Source organism: Pseudophryne corroboree, chromosome 5 (assembly GCF_028390025.1).
Source record: "Pseudophryne corroboree isolate aPseCor3 chromosome 5, aPseCor3.hap2, whole genome shotgun sequence".
Classification (NCBI taxonomy): Eukaryota; Metazoa; Chordata; class Amphibia; order Anura; family Myobatrachidae; genus Pseudophryne; species Pseudophryne corroboree.
Window position 1 is genome coordinate 559,717,288 of NC_086448.1, and position 20,134 is coordinate 559,737,421.

General features: G+C 45.6%; 1 protein-coding gene and 1 pseudogene across 3 annotated transcripts in view; one reads left to right on the forward strand and one right to left on the reverse strand.

Moving 5' to 3' along the window:
- Positions 1-20,134, reverse strand: part of DCDC2 (doublecortin domain containing 2) — a 401,802-nt gene that overhangs the window by 366,974 nt on the left and 14,694 nt on the right. The window lies entirely within an intron of this gene.
- On the forward strand, positions 3,384-3,503 carry LOC134930669 (5S ribosomal RNA; annotated as a pseudogene).

Sequence of the window (20,134 nt, forward strand, 5' to 3'; positions counted from 1 at the left end):
TCTATTACCATCATAAAGCAACATTTGTCATTATTAAAATATTGAATTATTAGTATTAAAAAACCCATAAGCTACTATTGTATATGCTTGTAATTATAATACAGTAGTATTAATAGTACAGTAATATTTTTAAAATAATATTTTTAAAGTTTAAATGGGCTATCTCAGGTATAACTAGGGTTCGGGGGGGGGGGTTGGACCACGTGAATATATTATATATTAATTAGATATATAAAATGCTAATTAGGATCATAAAACATTTTCGTTTGTTTCAAAGGACCCTTTAAATCGTAGGGGTGCCGAGTGTTAGTAGATCGCCCACCAGGTGGCTTGATGTCCTATCGTCACTCACTACAGTACCTGATCTTCCCAGGTAGTCCCCTCCCCTGGTACTGGTCAGGCCCAATACAATGCTTAGCTTCCAAAATCGGACGGGGTTGGGCGTACCAGTGTGGTATGACTGTACATACGTGTGAGACGTCGTTACACCGGTGATCCGATCGCTCAATAACACTCGGGATCAGGTTAGCTTGATTAGTTTATTAAAATAAATGGGAGAACTAAAAATGTGAAAATGCAGGACTATATAAAAGAATGCAGGACTATATAAAAAATGAGGATACTGCACCTCACAGGAAAGGTGCAATCTCGTAACCTTCGTTAAAGCCTGTTGGTTGCAGTGTTCCCAGCTGGAAAATCCAATACATTTCGCGTCTTGAGAGCTTGTTTGCAAGATCACCACCTCTCTCACCCAGGTCCACATGTTCAATCGCCTTGAACGTAAGGTCCTCAGGATTTGAATTATGGTGTGTTGTGAAATGTCTGGAGACCGTGTGGCTTTCGACCTTATTTTTAATGTTTCTGATATGCTCCTGAATCCTTATTTTCAACGGTCTCTTAGTCTTGCCCACGTATTTCATCCCACAGGTACATTCCAACAGGTAGATCACGGACGTTGTATTGCAGTTCATGAAATGTTTAATAGTATATTCCTTTTTATTTTCCATATCACAGAAAGTTTTCCTGTTCCTATGTAAATATTTGCAAATAATACACTTCCCACATTTATAAGATCCTAGGCACTTAAGCATTGGGATCCTTTGATTAGGTTTCTCCTTTATCATGCTGGGTGCCAGGCAGTCCTTCAAATTTCTTGACTTTTTGAAAACTAGTGTTGGTTCGGGCGGTAGGATATCTTTTAATACTGTATCCATCAGAAGGATGTTCCAGTGCTTCTTTAGTGAATTCCTTATTATTCTCTCATGTTGATTAAATGTGGTGATAAACGCGACTGAAAAAAATATGAAGAACTGTGAATATGAAGCCTTGAAGAAGTTACAAAGAAATAAAAATGTAATCATCAAGCAAGCTGACAAAGGGGGGGGATTGGTTGTAATGGACTATGACCTTTATACAAAGGAAGCATTGAGATTATTGGGAGATAGAAATTCATACACACCACTTAAGGAGGATCCTCAGGTAAAATTTGTGGAAGAATTGAGGACCATACTTCTATACGGCTTACGAAATGAAGTGCTAACAAAGGAAGAATACCAATATCTCATGCAATCCAATCCCATAACCCCCATTTTTTACTTTCTGCCAAAAATACATAAATCCCTGACCAACCCGCCCGGTAGACCTATAGTGGCGGGTATTGGCTCTTTGACTTCAAATTTATCCGAATACGTAGACAAGTTTTTAAAGAATTATGTGAAAGATTTGCCATCATATCTTAAAGATACGACATCAGTACTTAATATACTAAAAACAGTGAAATGGAAGGACACATATATCTGGGCGACGGTGGATGTCCAATCTTTGTACACATGCATTGAACACTCAAAAGGAATCGCCGCATGTAGAGACTACCTAGATAAAGATCCATCGTTGACTCCCATTCACCGAAGTTTTATTTGCGAACTTATGCATTTTATCCTCAGCCACAACTATTTTAAGTTTTTAAATCAATTTTACTTACAATGCTGTGGCACAGCTATGGGGACTATTTTTGCCCCAAGTTTTGCAAATCTTTTTATGGGTTGTTGGGAAGAAACACATGTCTACAATTCGGTCGTTTTTAATGAGAAAGTGGTCTTTTATAAACGTTACATCGACGATATTTTAATTATTTGGGACGGCACTTCTGAATCTTTTAATGAATTTTTAGCAGTGTTGGGAAATAACAACATGAACTTGACATTTACCGCAAACACCAACAGTAGGTCAGTGGAGTACTTGGACTTGGTTTTAACAGGGGAATTTGGATGTGTTACCACCAGGAATTTCATTAAAGAGGTCGACACGAACAGCTATTTGCACTTCCGAAGTAACCATCTAGAAAAATGGAAGAGCAATATACCGGCCTCGCAGTTCTCAAGGATTAAGAGAAACTGCACAAGCACAAAAGACTGTGAAGATCAACTGGAGATATATAAGAGAAGATTCCAAGACAAAGAATACCCGGAGCCCATCTTGAATGAAGCAATGAAGAAGACAAGAAGTTTAAACAGAGATGACCTGCTGAGGTACAAACCGAGAGACGAAACGAAGGATGCAGTCGCGTTTATCACCACATTTAATCAACATGAGAGAATAATAAGGAATTCACTAAAGAAGCACTGGAACATCCTTCTGATGGATACAGTATTAAAAGATATCCTACCGCCCGAACCAACACTAGTTTTCAAAAAGTCAAGAAATTTGAAGGACTGCCTGGCACCCAGCATGATAAAGGAGAAACCTAATCAAAGGATCCCAATGCTTAAGTGCCTAGGATCTTATAAATGTGGGAAGTGTATTATTTGCAAATATTTACATAGGAACAGGAAAACTTTCTGTGATATGGAAAATAAAAAGGAATATACTATTAAACATTTCATGAACTGCAATACAACGTCCGTGATCTACCTGTTGGAATGTACCTGTGGGATGAAATACGTGGGCAAGACTAAGAGACCGTTGAAAATAAGGATTCAGGAGCATATCAGAAACATTAAAAATAAGGTCGAAAGCCACACGGTCTCCAGACATTTCACAACACACCATAATTCAAATCCTGAGGACCTTACGTTCAAGGCGATTGAACATGTGGACCTGGGTGAGAGAGGTGGTGATCTTGCAAACAAGCTCTCAAGACGCGAAATGTATTGGATTTTCCAGCTGGGAACACTGCAACCAACAGGCTTTAACGAAGGTTACGAGATTGCACCTTTCCTGTGAGGTGCAGTATCCTCATTTTTTATATAGTCCTGCATTCTTTTATATAGTCCTGCATTTTCACATTTTTAGTTCTCCCATTTATTTTAATAAACTAATCAAGCTAACCTGATCCCGAGTGTTATTGAGCGATCGGATCACCGGTGTAACGACGTCTCACACGTATGTACAGTCATACCACACTGGTACGCCCAACCCCGTCCGATTTTGGAAGCTAAGCAGTGTATTGGGCCTGACCAGTACCAGGGGAGGGGACTACCTGGGAAGATCAGGTACTGTAGTGAGTGACGATAGGACATCAAGCCACCTGGTGGGCGATCTACTAACACTCGGCACCCCTACGATTTAAAGGGTCCTTTGAAACAAACGAAAATGTTTTATGATCCTAATTAGCATTTTATATATCTAATTAATATATAATATATTCACGTGGTCCAACCCCCCCCCCCCGAACCCTAGTTATACCTGAGATAGCCCATTTAAACTTTAAAAATATTATTTTAAAAATATTACTGTACTATTAATACTACTGTATTATAATTACAAGCATATACAATAGTAGCTTATGGGTTTTTTAATACTAATAATTCAATATTTTAATAATGACAAATGTTGCTTTATGATGGTAATAGAAACACCAAGATAAGGATCATTACCAAATCTTTTATCTCTTTTTTTCCATATGGAAACGTTACTATGGATACCTCATAATGAAATCAATATGGGTCTCCTGAAACCACATCAAAATGGCCACCGCAATTGCCTTGAACTCTATGGACTTGATATACACGAAAATGGCCGCCATGGAGGAGAGAAACACAGACTAAACACAGAGGAGACAAAACTGAATTGACATCGAAACCAGGTCCCGCCGCCGGCGCATGCGCAGACATGGAGAACGAGTCCCGCCGCCGGCGCATGCGCAAACACACGGACCGGGTCCCGCCGCCGGCGCATGCGCAGAAGCACACAGGAAGTGCGGCGCATGCGCAGAAGCATACAGGAAGTGGGGCGGAAGTGCCCTAAGTCATGTGACCCGCGGCCTCCGTCACCGGAAGTGTGGCGGAAGTGCCGCTATTTAATACATTAATTCATGAAAAACCCTATATATATACTTTTTAAACATATAAACCATTCGTTTTAACTGTAGATGTGCCCCAAATAACACCCATAGCCTGCTGTGATGATTAATAAGTACCATTATGTGTGTATTTTGGTGAGACTTTGAGATTAAATCACATGACCATCTGTGATGTCACTACTCCATACCCAGTATGTAAGGGTATAAATAGGCTTAAGGAATCATTCTGTCCCTACCCTTTGAAGAAGTCATATGTGACGAAACGCGTTGGGCTCCCTGCACTGACCCCCTGCCTATTTTTAAGCTAAGTCTTATCTCCTACCTTATATTTATTCATATATATTTTTATACTTTTTTGAAAATTTGTACTTTTATCTATTAAGTTTTATATCTTAATAAATTTGAATATTTTTATATATATATTTTTTGGCTGATAAATTTTAGGATCTTTTAATATACATTTTCAAACAACACAAGTCGCCGGTACCCCTATCTCCCACTTCTTCCACAATTTTTAGCATTGCTTCACCAGCATTGCATCTTTAGGGGGTGGCAGACACCTTAAAAAAGGTTATGTGTGTTTTTTAAATGTTTTTACAGTTTTTCTCTTTTTATAAAATATTTTAACGGAATATTGGAATCTATCCCACAAGTGGCGCTGTATATATATTTTTCTCCAACATATATATATATATATATATGACAAGAGTCCAGCAGTGTGCAGGTGCACTCATCCGATCAAATGATTTCCCGCTACTTCACTTTTTCACAATAGCTTTATTTCAGTCGAGATACGGCTTATTTAGCCGTATCTCGACTGAAATAAAGCTATTGTGAAATAGTGAAGTAGCGGGAAATCATTTGATCGGATGAGTGCACCTCCACACTGCTGGACTCTTGTCTAAATATTGTGGGTCTACCATTCTATGGAGATTCCCACTAGGAGCACCCCACCGTTGTCCTTAATTTCTTGATGCGAGTGCAGGATTATACATGTTATATATATATATATATATATATATCGCCACAGGTCCGGCACTTCTATACAGTAAATGACTTGACTAAGTGCCTTACAAGTTAAAATTTAACACGGTACCTCAGTGTGCAGCACCCCCAGTACTAAATACGGGTTGGGTATGAATTGCTGGTGGTCGAGATGCTAGCGGTCAGAATACTGACAGCAGCATTCCGATGTTCAGAATACCAACAATGGAAGGTAAGTATACTTACTTCCCCCGCTGGCCCCCTAACCCTAACCCCCATTCCTGCAGCCGAAACTTAACCCTCCCACCCGCACAGCATAACCCTGACCCTCCCCAGTGGTGCCTAAACCTAACCCTCCTGTCCCACAGCCTAAACCTAACCCTACCCCCACCCCCGCCCACCCCCTGCGCAGTCTAACCATCACCCCTGGAGTCTAAACCTAACATTCCCCCCCCTCACTAAGGATTAACTGACCTGGTTGACAACCAGCCCTTGTACCGGTGGGGGCGGAGGTGATTAATGATTAATATTAATATTATGCCAAGATACGGGGATGCTACTTGGAACGAAGAGGAAGTGATTCCTTTGATTAGTGATACAGTGCTGATCGAGAGGTGTGGGCGTGTATTTATTCAATAAAATATTGCAAAATTCAGTGAGCATGTCCTGTCTCTTGTTTAAGATTTTTTTTAACAGGAGGACTACAGGTGACTACAGGCTCTTGATGCTCGAGCATGCAGAGACTTGTGGTTCTCCAAGTGCCATCACGTCCTGGCAGGTTAGCTGTGATCAGTAGGCCACCTGTAAAGAACAATACTAATATTAATCATTAATTACCTCTCATTTCTTAGCCCTAAAAAATAGGATTTTAATTACCTACCGGTATATCCTTTTCTCGTAGTCCGTAGAGGATGCTGGGGTCCATTTTAGTACCATGAGGTATAGACGGTTCCGCAGGAGCCTTCGGCACTTTAAGACTTTTCAACAGTGTGAACTGGCTCCTCCCTCTATGCCCCTCCTCCAGACCTCAGCATAGGAACTGTGCCCGAGGAGACGGACAACTTCGAGAGAAGAATTTACATTAAACTAGTGGCGAGATTCACACCAGCTCACACCTTACAAAACATGCCACCTAACATGGCCTTCAACCTAACCCATGCCAACGTGCATGCATAACGCAACAGCAACAGCTGTGAACATCTTAACACATGAGACCTGTGTAAAAGACAAAACGTAATTCTGCAGGAAAAATGAGCACTGGGCGGGCGCTCAGCATCCTCTACGGACTACGAGAAAAGTATTTACCGGTAGGTAATTAAAATCCTATTTTCTCTTATGTTCTAGAGCACAGGTTCTCAAACTCGGTCCTCAGGACCCCACACAGTGCATGTTTTGCAGGTCTCCTCACAAAATCGCAAGTGAAATAATTAGTTCCACCTGCGGTCCTTTTAAAATGTGTCAGTGAGTAATTACTACACCTGTGCACCTGCTGGGTTACCTGCAAAACATGCACTGTGTGGGGTCCTGAGGACCGAGTTTGAGAACCTATGTTCTAGAGGATGCTGGGGTCCATTTTAGTACCATGGGGATGTACCAAAGCTCCCAGTACGGGCGGGAAAGTGCTAATGTTCCTGTAGAACTGACTGTCCAAACCGAAGGTCGTCAGCAGCCATGGTGTCAAACTTGTAAAACCTAGAAAACGTGTTTGCTCCTGACCAAGTAGCTGCTCTGCAAATTTGCAACGCCGAGACACCCCGGCCAGACGCCCAGGAAGAACCCACTTTCCTTGTAGAGTGGGCCTTTACCGTACTCGGTAACGGCAATCCTGCCGTGGAATAAGCGTGCTGAATGGTACCTCTGATCCAGCGCGCAATAGTCTGCTTAGAAGCAGGACCCCCAATCTTGTTGGGGTCATAGAGGACAAACAAAGATTCTGTTTTCCTTATCCGAGCCGTTCTTGCAACATAAGTCCTCAACGCTCTGACGACATCCAAGAACTTTGAAACGGCTGAGGTGTCAGAAGCCACTGGCACCACCACAGGTTGTTTAATATGGAAAGAAGACACAACCTTTGGAAGAAAATGCTGACGCGTCCGCAGTTCAGCTCTTTCTTCATGAAAAATCAAATAAGGACTCTTGTGTGACAGAGCCCCTAATTCAGACACTCGTCTGCCTGAGGCCAAGGCCAACAGCATGACCACTTTCCAAGTGAGAAACTTCAACTCTACCTCTTGCAGAGGCTCAAACCAGTCCAATTTAAGGAACTGCAGCACCACATTAAGATCCCATGGCGCCACAGGATTATCCTCCGGTGCATGTGTAGGTGCGATCCTGACCACTTGTCCAGTAGGTCCCATTGTAACACCCTGGCGTGAAATCGGCCAAATTGCAGAGCCTCGTAGGACGTTACCATCTTCCCCAGCAGGCGGATGCACTGATGAATCTATACACGTGCTGGTTTCAAAACTTGTTTGATCATCTTCTGGATCTCCAGAGCCTTATCCACTGGTAGGAATACTTTCTGTGCTTCCGTGTCCAATATCATTCCCAGAAATGATAACCTCATTGTGGGTTCCAATTGTGATTTTGGAAGGTTTATGATCCAACCGTGCTGTTGAAGCAACGTCAGGGAAAGCGCAATGTTCTACACTAGTTTCTCCCTGGATCTCGCTTTTATGAGGAGATCGTCCAAGTATGGGATTACGTTGACTCCTTTCTTGCGAAGAAGAACCATCATCTCCGCCATCACCTTGGTGAATATTCTCTGAGCCGTGGAGAGCCCGAAAGGCAATGTTTGGAACTGGTAGTGGCAGTCCTGCACCGCAAACCTCAGGTATGCCTGATGCGGAAGGTAGATGGGAACATGTAAATAAGCATCTTTGATGTCCATTGACACCAGAAATTCCCTTTCCTCCAAGCTGGAGATCACCGCTCTCAGGGATTCCATCTTGAATTTGAACCTTTTCAAATAGAGGTTCAGAGTCTTTAGGTTTAAAATCGGTCTGACCGAGCCATCCGGTTTCGGCACTACAAACAGGCTTGAATAAAACCCTTTTTCCTGTTGTGACACAGGAACTAAGGAAATTATGTTGTCTTGACATAATTTCTGTATTGCGTTCAGCACCTTTGTTCTGTCCTGAACAGAAGCTGGTAAGGCTGATTTGAAAAATCGGCATGGGGGAAGGTCTTGAAATTCCAATTTGTACCCTTGGGATACTATCTGTAATACCCAAGGATCTAGATCTGAGTGAATCCAGACCTGGCTGAAAAACAGTAGACATACCCTCACCCAATCGTACTCCCGCAGGGGAGCCCCAGCGTCATGCTGAGGTTTTAGTAGAAGTAGCTGTTGACTTCTGCTCCTGCGAGCCTGATGGTGTTGTAGATTTTTTAACTCTTCCTCGCCCTCTTCCTCCGAAGAAGAGGGTACCCTTTGCCTTTTTGGACTTGTTGGGCCGAAAAGACTGCATCGTATGAGAATGATATCCTTTCCTAGGTGGAGCAGCTGCGGAAGGCAGAAATGCTGACTTGCCTGATGTAGTTGTTGAAATCATAGCATCCAGCTTGTCTCCAAAGAGGGCTTCTCCATTGTAAGGGAGCGCCTCAATATTCTTTTTTGATTCCGCATCAGCATTCCACTTGGCGGATCCACAGCACCCTGCGGGCTGAAATTGCCATAGCGGAGGATCTTGAACTCAGCAACCCAATATCCTTCATAGCTTCAACTAAGTAACCGGCAGTATCTTTGATATGGCCGGGAGTTAGGACTGTTTCATCCCTGTCAACTGTGTCTATGTTAACAAGCAAGTTGTCAGACCATTTTTCTGCAGCGTTACCCACCCACGTACAAGCAATGGTGGGCCTGAGCACCATTCCTTTAGCCGTATATATGGATTTCAGGGTTCTTTCTAATTTACAGTCAGCTAAATCTTTTAAAGAGGCTGAACCAGGGGCAGGAAAAACAATTTTCTTAGACAGCCGAGAAACTGAGGTGTCTATCAATGGGGGTGTTTCCCATTTGTGCCTGTCTTCCTCAGGGAAAGGGTACGCTACACGTATCCTTCTGGGAAGGATAAATTTCTTCTCAGGGTTAGGATTCTTCAAAGAACGCATTCAAATCCTTTGAAGGAGGAAAAGTCACAACCTGCTTTTTATTTAATTTAAAATAATCCTTTTCCTCTGGGACCAGTGTTGTTTCAGGAAACTCCAACACTTCCTTTATAGCAACTATCATACATTGTATGCTTTTGGCTAATTTGGGGTCTACCCCTCTCAAATCCCCAGTGTCGATGTCAGAGTCGGAATCTGTGTCTGTGTCCCCTTGCATTATCTGGGCCAGAGACCTTTTCTGGGGACTGGATAGGACCCGAGTGGATGATATGCAGGGGTCAGTAAACAGTGCATCCTCCACAGACTGCCTCCAATATTTAGTCTGTTGTTCAGAATTTCCTTGCAAGCATTGACATATTCTTTTGCAACATTCTCACCCACTCCGGCTCCTTCTGAGAGGGAAGGGCCACCATATTACCCTCTTGTGCATCTAAAATGGGTTCTTCCTGGGAAGAACCCTTCCCAATGTCTGACATGTTACACACTTGTACACACACACACACACACACACACACACACACACACACACACACACACACACCCCTATCACACAGGGTAACTATTGGGGACAGACCCACACCAAAGTCTGTCAGGGAGACACAGAGGGATTTGCCAATCCACACACTGCGCCTTATATGTGAATTGTGGAACTATTACCCACTTACAGTGCATATACCAATAATAGGCCCACAGATCTAATTATAATGAATACTCTCTGCCCCTTCTATAACACCCTGTCCTTGTATCAGCGTTGTCATGAGGAGAAACAGCGTTCAGGAGCTGCACACTGGCGTTTCTGCAGGAGAAAATGGCGCCCAGTGAGTGTTCTGGCAAGTCTGAGGAGAAGCCCCGCCCCCCTGTAATGGTGCGATTCAGCCTTAGCAATGTAATATTTATACTGGCTGGGGATGGCACATCAGCGGCTGTACATGTATGTACCCTTTTTGCCAGTGAGAGTAAGGATTTAAAACATGCCCTCAGAGCGCGCCCCCCCCCCCCCCCCCACGCACGCTCTGCACCCTTGTGCTGAGAGACATGGCGCGCAGCATCCAACCGCTGCACGTGTACCTGTATGCCGCCAACAATGTCCGAAGGATACCCTCTCTGCAGGACTCCGGTAATATACTCACCAGCCTTCTGACTTCTGGCTCTGTTAGGGGGTGGCGGTAGTGCTGTGGGAGTGAACGCTGGCCAGGCTTGGGCTGTGTTCAGTACCCTTCAGCAGCTAATGGTGTCCTGTCAGCGGAAGCAGAACCATTAACTAATTGAGAAGTTGGTTCCTACTTCCCCCCCTAAGTCCCACGAAGCAGGGAAGCTGTTGCCAGCAGCATCCCTGTAAAATAAAAAACTTAAGAAAGTCTTTTTTCCAGCAAAGCTCTGTAGAGCTCCACTAGTGTGCATCCAGTCTCCTGGGCACATTTTCTAAACTGAGAGGAGGGGCATAGAGGGAGGAGCCAGTTCACACTGTTGAAAAGTCTCAAAGTGCTTAAGGCTCCTGCGGAACCGTCTATACCCCATGGTACTAAAATGGACCCCAGCATCCTCTAGGATGTAAGAGAAATAAACATTCCCCCAAAGAGGCTTTAAATGTATCATCTTGGACTAATAAGGGTACACAAAAAGGGTTCACTATTTCACACATCTCTTTGCTAATGTTTTTGGTTGCTTCCCATACTTACCCCAGATGTGACTGTAGGAAAGGTCATAATGGCAGTTCAAATATCAAGCCAACATATACCTCAATAAAATATCTAAAACACTCTGGTGAAGGGCCCCAGCATTCACAATGGGGTGTGGCCAACCCTTCACATACTATCCACACCCCATTGTGAAGGCCAGGTTGTGTAAGGTATGTGGTGAAACCATTTTGGAGATTGGGGCTGTGCCTCCCTGGCAAGCCGGGGCACACTCCTGGTCTCCTGAAAGGCCTGGTCTGGATAATTTAAACCCCACCCCTAACCCTCCACTTACCACTACCTGTAGACAAAGAACAGTGCATTGTAGGACAAAGTATTAATAGCCAAGGTGCCATATTCATGGAGGTTAATTAACTGTCAGAAAAGCAGATGAGATATAGGGGTAAATTTATTAATGTGAATAAGGGGCACTATTGTAAGGAGTAACGTATGTATAAGGTAAAGTGGTACTACTGTGTGATGTAACGTGAATTAGGAACACAGAGGCGGAACAAGCAGTGGTGCTAGGGGGCACCAGCCAAAATCTTGCCTAGAGCATCATATTGGTTAGGGCCGGCTCTGCCATTACACATTATGCCAGACACCGTAACACCCATTACACATTATGCCACACACCGTAATGCCTATTATATATTATACCACACACCGTAATGCCTATTACATATTATGCCACACACAGTTATGCCCCTGACACCATTTTTACAAAAATGTCCCTTATAAATTATGCCCCAGCAGTGGGCTGGTGGTAAACCATATTTCTTAATGGTACTTCGTACCATCCTACTTTCAGCACTGCTTCAAATCAACATTAGTCCCATCACCATTATTATGAAATCACCACTCCCTCATTTATCATTAACGCACTAACACTCCCAGCATTCACCATAACTATACCATAATTCACAGCATGAACTTCCAGTGTTCTACCATTCCCAGCATTAACCATTGCTACATTATTACTGCCATCAGTACACTATTACTCCAATCACTACACCCTATGCAGACACTATGACTGCTCCATCACTTAAGAGACAGCAATTCCCTTGCATCAAAATGTCAATGTTTAACACTGGTATAAAGTGTCCCTTGTGCAGGGGTTATGTAATAGATTACAAGTGTAAGAACCAGGCAAAACCAATGTTATTCAACTGTCACATTCAATCTTGGCATCCAATGATTTGGCTTCTGGGGAATGCAAGAAAGACTCTAGATATTCGCATGCCGCTCTCCAACCAACACACCTGGCGCTTTAGCACAATAGGATATATATTTCTGTGATATATTTATGTCCCATTTCGCTTTGCTCTGTCTTTACAGGAGGTGCTGAATGCACCTAACAATTGTGCACACAACATTGAAACTGATTTAAAGGGAAAAGGCTGGAGGTTGAACTTAACTGTTTAAAGGGGAAGCATTCGATATCCCGGCGCCGGTCTGCTGAGCGCTGGGATCCCAACTTCCGGGATCCCAACAACTATTCTCCCTCTTGGGGTGTCCAAGACACCCCTGGAGGGAGAATAAATAGCGTGGCACGTGTAGTGCACCACCGTGCCCACAGTGTAGTAAGCACAGAGAGCCCGCAAGGGGCTCTTCTGCGTTCGACCCGCTGCCGGCATTCCGGCGGTCAGGATCCCGGCACCGGTATGCTGGACGCCAGGATCACGACAGCCGGGATATCATAGTAGACCCCTGTTTAACACTCTAGTCTAAGCACACCTATTTTGTGACTATATCAAAGCTTTATAAAGATATTATTAAAAAATAAGAATTTACTCACCGGTAATTCTATTTCTCGTAGTCCGTAGTGGATGCTGGGGACTCCGTAAGGACCATGGGGAATAGACGGGCTCCGCAGGAGACTGGGCACTCTATAGAAAGATTTAGGACTATCTGGTGTGCACTGGCTCCTCCCCCTATGACCCTCCTCTAAGCCTCAGTTAGGAACTGTGCCCGGAAGAGCTGACACAATAAGGAAGGATTTTTGAATCCCGGGTAAGACTCATACCAGCCACACCAATCACACCATGTAACACGTGATAGGAATCCCGGTTAACAGTATGATAACAAATGGAGCCTCTGAAGAGATGGCTCACAACAAAACCCGATATTTGTAACAATAACTATGTACAGGTATTGCAGACAATCCGCACTTGGGATGGGCGCCCAGCATCCACTACGGACTACGAGAAATAGAATTACCGGTGAGTAAATTCTTATTTTCTCTGACGTCCTAGTGGATGCTGGGGACTCCGTAAGGACCATGGGGATTATACCAAAGCTCCCAAACGGGCGGGAGAGTGCGGATGACTCTGCAGCACCGAATGAGAGAATTCCAGGTCCTCCTCAGCCAGGGTATCAAATTTGTAGAATTTTGCAAACGTGTTTGCCCCCGACCAAGTAGCTGCTCGGCAAAGTTGTAAAGCCGAGACCCCTCGGGCAGCCGCCCAAGATGAGCCCACCTTCCGTGTGGAATGGGCTTTTACAGATTTAGGCTGCGGTAAGCCTACCGCAGAATGCGCCAGCTGAATAGTACTACAAATCCAGCGCGCAATAGACTGCTTAGAAGCAGGAGCACCCAGCTTGGTGGGTGCATACAGGATAAACAGCGAGTCAGTCTGTCTGACTCCAGCCGTCCTGGAAATATAAATTTTTAGGGCCCTGACCACGTCCTCCAAGTCCCTAGTAGCCGCAGGCACCACAATAGGTTGGTTCAAGTGAAAAGCTGAGACCACCTTTGGGAGAAACTGAGGACGAGTCCTCAATTCTGCCCTATCCATATGGAAAATCAGATAAGGGCTTTTACAAGACAAAGCCGCCAATTCTGAAACCCGCCTGGCCGACGCCAGGGCCAACAGCATGACCACTTTCCACGTGAGATATTTTAAATCCACAGTCTTAAGTGGTTCGAACCAATGTGATTTCAGGAATGCCAAAACCACATTGAGATCCCAAGGTGCCACTGGGGGCACAAAAGGAGGCTGAATATGCAGTACTCCTTTGACAAAAGTCTGAACTTCAGGCAGTGAAGCCAGTTCTTTTCAGGAAGTGCAGGAATCGACCCAGTTGAAATTCCTCCATCGGGGCCTTCATGGCCTCACACCAAGCAACATATTTTCGCCAAATGCGGTGATAATGTCTTGCGGTGACATCCTTCCTGGCTTTGATCAGGGTAGGGAAGACTTCCTCCGGAATACCCTTTTCCTTCAGGATCCGGTGTTCAACCGCCATGCCGTCAAACGCAGCCGCGGTAAGTCTTGGAACAGACAGGGTCCCTGCTGCAGCAGGTCTTGTCTGAGCTGCAGAGGCCAAGGGTCCTCTGTAAGCATCTCTTGAAGTTCCGGGTACCAAGCTCTTCTTGGCCAATCCGGAACCACGAGTATGGTTTTCACTCCTCGCCTTATTATTCTCAGTACCTTGGGTATGAGGGGTAGAGGAGGAAACACATAAACCGACTGGTACACCCATGGTGTCACTAGAGCGTCCACCGCTATCGCCTGAGGGTCTCTTGACCGGGCGCAATATCTTTTCAACTTCTTGTTGAGGCGGGACGCCATCATGTCTACCTGTGGTTTTTCCCACCGGTTGACCAGCATTTGGAAGACTTCTGGATGAAGTCCCCATTCTCCCGGGTGGAGGTCGTCCCTGCTGAGGAAGTCTGCTTCCCAGTTGTCCACTCCCGGAATGAACACTGCCGTCAGTGCTAACACATGATTCTCTGCCCATCTGAGAATCCTTGTGGCTTCTGCCATCGCCATCCTGCTTCTCGTGCCGCCCTGTCTGTTTACATGGGCGACCGCCGTGATGTTGTCTGACTGGATCAGTACCGGCTGGTTTTGAAGCAGGGGTCTTGCCTGGCTTAGGGCATTGTAAATGGCCCTTAGCTCCAGGATATTTATGTGAAGAGAAATCTCCTGATTTGACCACAGTCCTTGGAAATTTCTTCCCTTTGTGACTGCCCCCCAGCCCCGAAGGCTGGCATCCGTGGTCACCAGGACCCAGTCCTGTATTCCGAATCTGCGGCCCTCTAGTAGATGAGCCCTCTGCAGCCACCACAGCAGCGACACCCTGGTTCTGGCCGATAGGGTTATCCGCTGTTGCATCTGGAGATGGGACCCGGACCATTTGTCCAACAGGTCCCACTGGAACGTCCTTGCGTGGAACCTTCCGAATGGAATTGCTTCGTACGAAGCTACCATTTTTCCCAGGACTCGTGTGCATTGATGTACCGACACTTTTCCTGGTTTTAGGATGTCTCTGACCAGAGATGACAATTCCTCGGCTTTTTCCAGTGGAAGAAACACTCTTTTCTGGTCTGTGTCCAGAATCATTCCCAGGAACAGAAGACGTGTCGTCGGGACCAGCTGTGACTTTGGAATGTTTAGAATCCAGCCGTGCTGTTGTAGCACTTCCTGAGAAAGTGCCACCCCCACTATCAACTGTTCTTTGGACCTCGCCTTTATCAGGAGATCGTCCAAGTACGGGATAATTAAAACTCCCTTCTAGCGAAGGAGTATCATCATTTCGGCCATTACCTTGGTAAAGACCCTCGGTGCCGTGGATAACCCAAACGGCAGCGTCTGGAACTGATAGTGACAGTCCTGTACCACAAATCTGAGGTACTCCTGGTGCGGAGGGTAAATGGGGACATGCAGGTACGCATCCTTGATGTCCAGGGATACCATGTAATCCCCCTCCTCCAGGCTCGCAATAACCGCCCTGAGCGATTTCATCTTGAACTTGAACCTTTTGATATAAGTGTTCAAGGCTTTTAAATTTAAGATGGGTCTCACCGAACCATCCGGTTTCGGTACCACAAACATTGTGGAGTAGTAACCCTTTCCTTGCTGAAGGAGGGGTACCTTGACAATCACTTTCTGTGAATACAGTTTTTGAATAGCCACTAACACTGCCTCCCTGGCAGAGGGAGTTGCCGGCAAGGCAGATTTTAGGAAACGGCGGGGGGGAGACGTCTCGAATTCCAGCCTGTACCCCTGAGATACTACTTGAAGGACCCAGGGATCCACTTGTGAGAGAGCCCACTGTGTGCTGAAAAACCTGAGACGTGCCCCCACCGTTCCCGATTCCGCCTGAGCAGCCCCAGCGTCATGCTGTGGACTTACCGGACGCAGGGGAGGACTTCTGCTCCTGGGAACTAGCTGTGTGCTGCAGCTTTTTCCCCCTTCCTCTGCCCCTCGGCAGAAAGGATGAGCCTCTAGCCCGCTTGTTTTTCTGGGGCCGAAAGGACTGTACCTGATAATACGGTGCTTTCTTTTGCTGTGGGGTAGCCTGTGGCAAAAAAAGTCGATTTCCCAGCAGTAGCTGTGGAAACGAGGTCTGAAAGACCTTCCCCAAAAAGTTCCACCCCTTTATAGGGTAAAACTTCCATGTGCCGTTTGGAGTCGGCATCACCTGACCATTGTCTAGTCCATAACCCCCGTCTGGCGGCAATGGACATAGCGCTTATTTTTGATGCCAGCCGGCAAATATCCCTCTGTGCATCACGCATGTATAAGACCGCGTCTTTTATATGGTCAATCGTTAGCAAAATATTGTCCCTATCCATGGTATCAATGTTTTCCGACAGGGAGTCTGACCACGCAGCAGCAGCACTGCACATCCAAGCTGATGCAATAGCGGGTCTCAATATAATGCCAGTGTGTGTGTATATAGCTTTTAGGGTACTTTCCTGCTTTCTATCAGCAGGTTCTTTTAGGGCGGCCGTATCCGGAGACGGTAGTGCCACCTTCTTTGATAAGCGTGTCAGCGCTTTATCTACCCTAGGGGGTGTTTCCCAGCGTGACCTATCCTCTGGCGGGAAAGGGTACGCAGCCATTAACCGTTTAGAAATGATCAATTTCTTATCTGGGGAAGTCCACGCTTCCTCACACACCTCATTTAATTCGTCAGATGCAGGAAAAACTACTGGTAGTTTTTTCTCACCAAACATAATACCCTTTTTTGTGGTACCTGGGGTATCATCAGAAATGTGTAATACATTTTTCATAGCCTCAATCATATAACGGGTGGATCTATTGGAGGGTACACTCGTCTCATCATCGTCGACACTGGAGTCGGTATTCGTGTCGACATCTGTATCTGTCATCTGAGGTAGCGGGCGTTTTATAGCCCCTGATGACATTTGAGACGCTTGGACAGGCACAAGCTGAGTAGCCGGCTGTCCTATGTCGTCAAACCTTTTATGTAAGGAGCTGACACTGTCACGTAATTCCTTCCATAAGTCCATCCACACTGGTGTCGACCCCGCAGGGGGTGACATCACATTCACAGGCATTTGCTCCGCCTCCACATCATTATCCTCATCATACATGTCGACACAGCAGTACCGACACACAGCAGACACACAGGGAATGCTCTTACAGAGGACAGGACCCCACAAAGCCCTTTGGGGAGACAGAGGGAGAGTATGCCAGCACACACCAGGGCGCTATATAACACAGGGATATCACTATACAGAGTGTTTTCCCCTATAGCTGCCTATAATATATATATACTGCGCCTAAATTGTGCCCCCCCCCTCTCTTTTTTACCCTTTCTGTAGTGCAGGACTGCAGGGGAGAGCCAGGGAGCTTCCTTCCAGCGGAGCTGTGAGGGAAAAATGGCGCCAGTGTGCTGAGGGAGTTGGCTCTGCCCCTTTTTCGGCTATTTTATCGTTTCTGGCAGGGGTTAATATACACCTATATAGCCTCTGGGGCTATATATGGTGTTAGTTTTGCCAGCCAAGGTGTTACTATTGCTGCTCAGGGCGCCCCCCCCCCCCCCCCCCCCCCCAGCGCCCTGCACCCATCAGTGACCGCAGTGTGTGGTGTGCATGAGGAGCCGATTTTCCGGACCACCTTCTTGTTTCTGGCTCTGAAAGGGGGACGGCGGCGCGGCTCCGGGAACGGACTACGAGGTCGGGTCCTGTGTTCGATCCCTCTGGAGCTAATGGTGTCCAGTAGCCTAAGAAGCCCAAGCTACCACCACTTAGGTAGGTTCGCTTCTTCTCCCCTTAGTCCCTCATTGCAGTGAGCCTGTTGCCAGCAGGTCTCACTGAAAATAAAAAACCTAAACTATACTTTCTTCTAGGAGCTCAGGAGAGCCCCTAGTGTGCATCCAGCTCAGCCGGGCACAGAAATCTAACTGAGGCTTGGAGGAGGGTCATAGGGGGAGGAGCCAGTGCACACCAGATAGTCCTAAATCTTTCTATAGAGTGCCCAGTCTCCTGCGGAGCCCGTCTATTCCCCATGGTCCTTACGGAGTCCCCAGCATCCACTAGGACGTCAGAGAAATATATATATATAAATATCAACAACTTGATGTGTTAATGTTTTTACATAGTACACATAACAATTGTAACAGTATCAACAGAGAATGCTGTAACTATATCCTAAAGACATAAACAATAACAGGATTGTGTTACTTTGTCACAGTGTGTATGTGTGTTCCTTGGTTACCGAGAGTGCAGCAAAGTCATCAGAAGACAAAACAATGTAAAGGGTCTAGAAGAAGTTATGTTACCTGAATAAAGTGTTTCACTAAGTAATACCAAGCCATAATGAACAGTCGGCACCTAGCATGGAAATCCCCTCCAAATTTTTACACTCAAACTTTCCACTTTATTAATAATGCCTGACGCTGTTTTGCTTAAAAAAAAAAAGTAAAAAAAATGATTTTGCAACATTTCATATGACTAAAATTGCACATGTACAATTAGATTCAATTAATTAAATTAAATACATGGTCGAGTCACATTATTATGACCACCAGCTAATAACCAGAGTAACCGTCGTGTGCAGCACGGACAGTAGCTAGACGGGCTGAACTGTCATTTTAGACATAAGTCTGGTAGCCCCCAGGTTCATTTTGATGGTGAGCTGCTCCACCGTAGCATGTCGGTCGGCCCTCATGCACCTTCGTAGCTAACGTTTACTTTTGACATCAATGTGACGTGGTGCTTCGCAGTTTCCATGTTGGTTATTCACAATTGTGCCATTTGTCCAGTCACGATACACCTTCACTACAGCAGCAGGTGAACAGTTCACAAACTGCGCTGTTTCAGAAATTCTACCACCCTCTGCTCGAAAGCCGATAATTATCTCTTTTTACAACTCGGATAAATTGCCCCTTTTACCTATGACATTATATAAATTTAAAATAGATAACTACATGAAACATAATTTCAGAATGTTACTTAGCCTGGGTCACCCATTGTTTAGGTGAGACCCCCAATGTCTGCTAACATCAAATGTAGCTTGCCTTATACACTATACCTGCATGAAAAGAGTGTATAGACAGAGGGTCACCCCTAAGGTGATTATGCACAGGACAAACAACAGTGAGTCTAGTATAACCAGCCAATCTATGAATCTTTTTACATAATTTGTATTGTAATTATTTAATTTTTTAACGGGCTAGAGGTGCACCTGAAAGCAGAAAACACATTCTATAGGGTTCACTACGGCTGGCCGGCGGTCGGGCTCCCGGCGACCAGCATACCGGCGCCGGGAGGCCAACCGCCGGCTTACCGACAGTGTGGCGAGCGCAAATGGGCCCCTTGCGGGCTCGCTGCGCTCGCCATGCTACGGGCACGGTGGCGCGCTACGCGCGCCACACTATTTTATTCTCCCTCTATGGGGGTCGTGGACCCCCACGAGGGAAAATAAGTGTCGGTATGCCGGCTGTCGGGCTCCCGGCGCCGGTATACTGAGCGCCGGGAGCCCGACCGCCGGCATACAGAAGACCACCTATTCTATATGGATGGGCTCTTCTCATGCAGGTATAGTGTATAAGTGATGGGCAGACTTTTCTCTCACAAGGGGGGTAATTCCAAGCAGAGAGAGTTAGATTTGGGTGGGGTATGTTGTTTCTGTGCAGGGTAAATACTGGCTGCTTTATTGTTACACTGCAATTTAGATTGCAGATTGAACACACCACACCCAAATCTAATCTCTCTGCACATGTTAAATCTGCCTGCCCTGCAGTGCACATGGTTTTGCCCAACTGCTAACAAAAGTCCTGCTGCGATCAACTTGGAATTACCCCC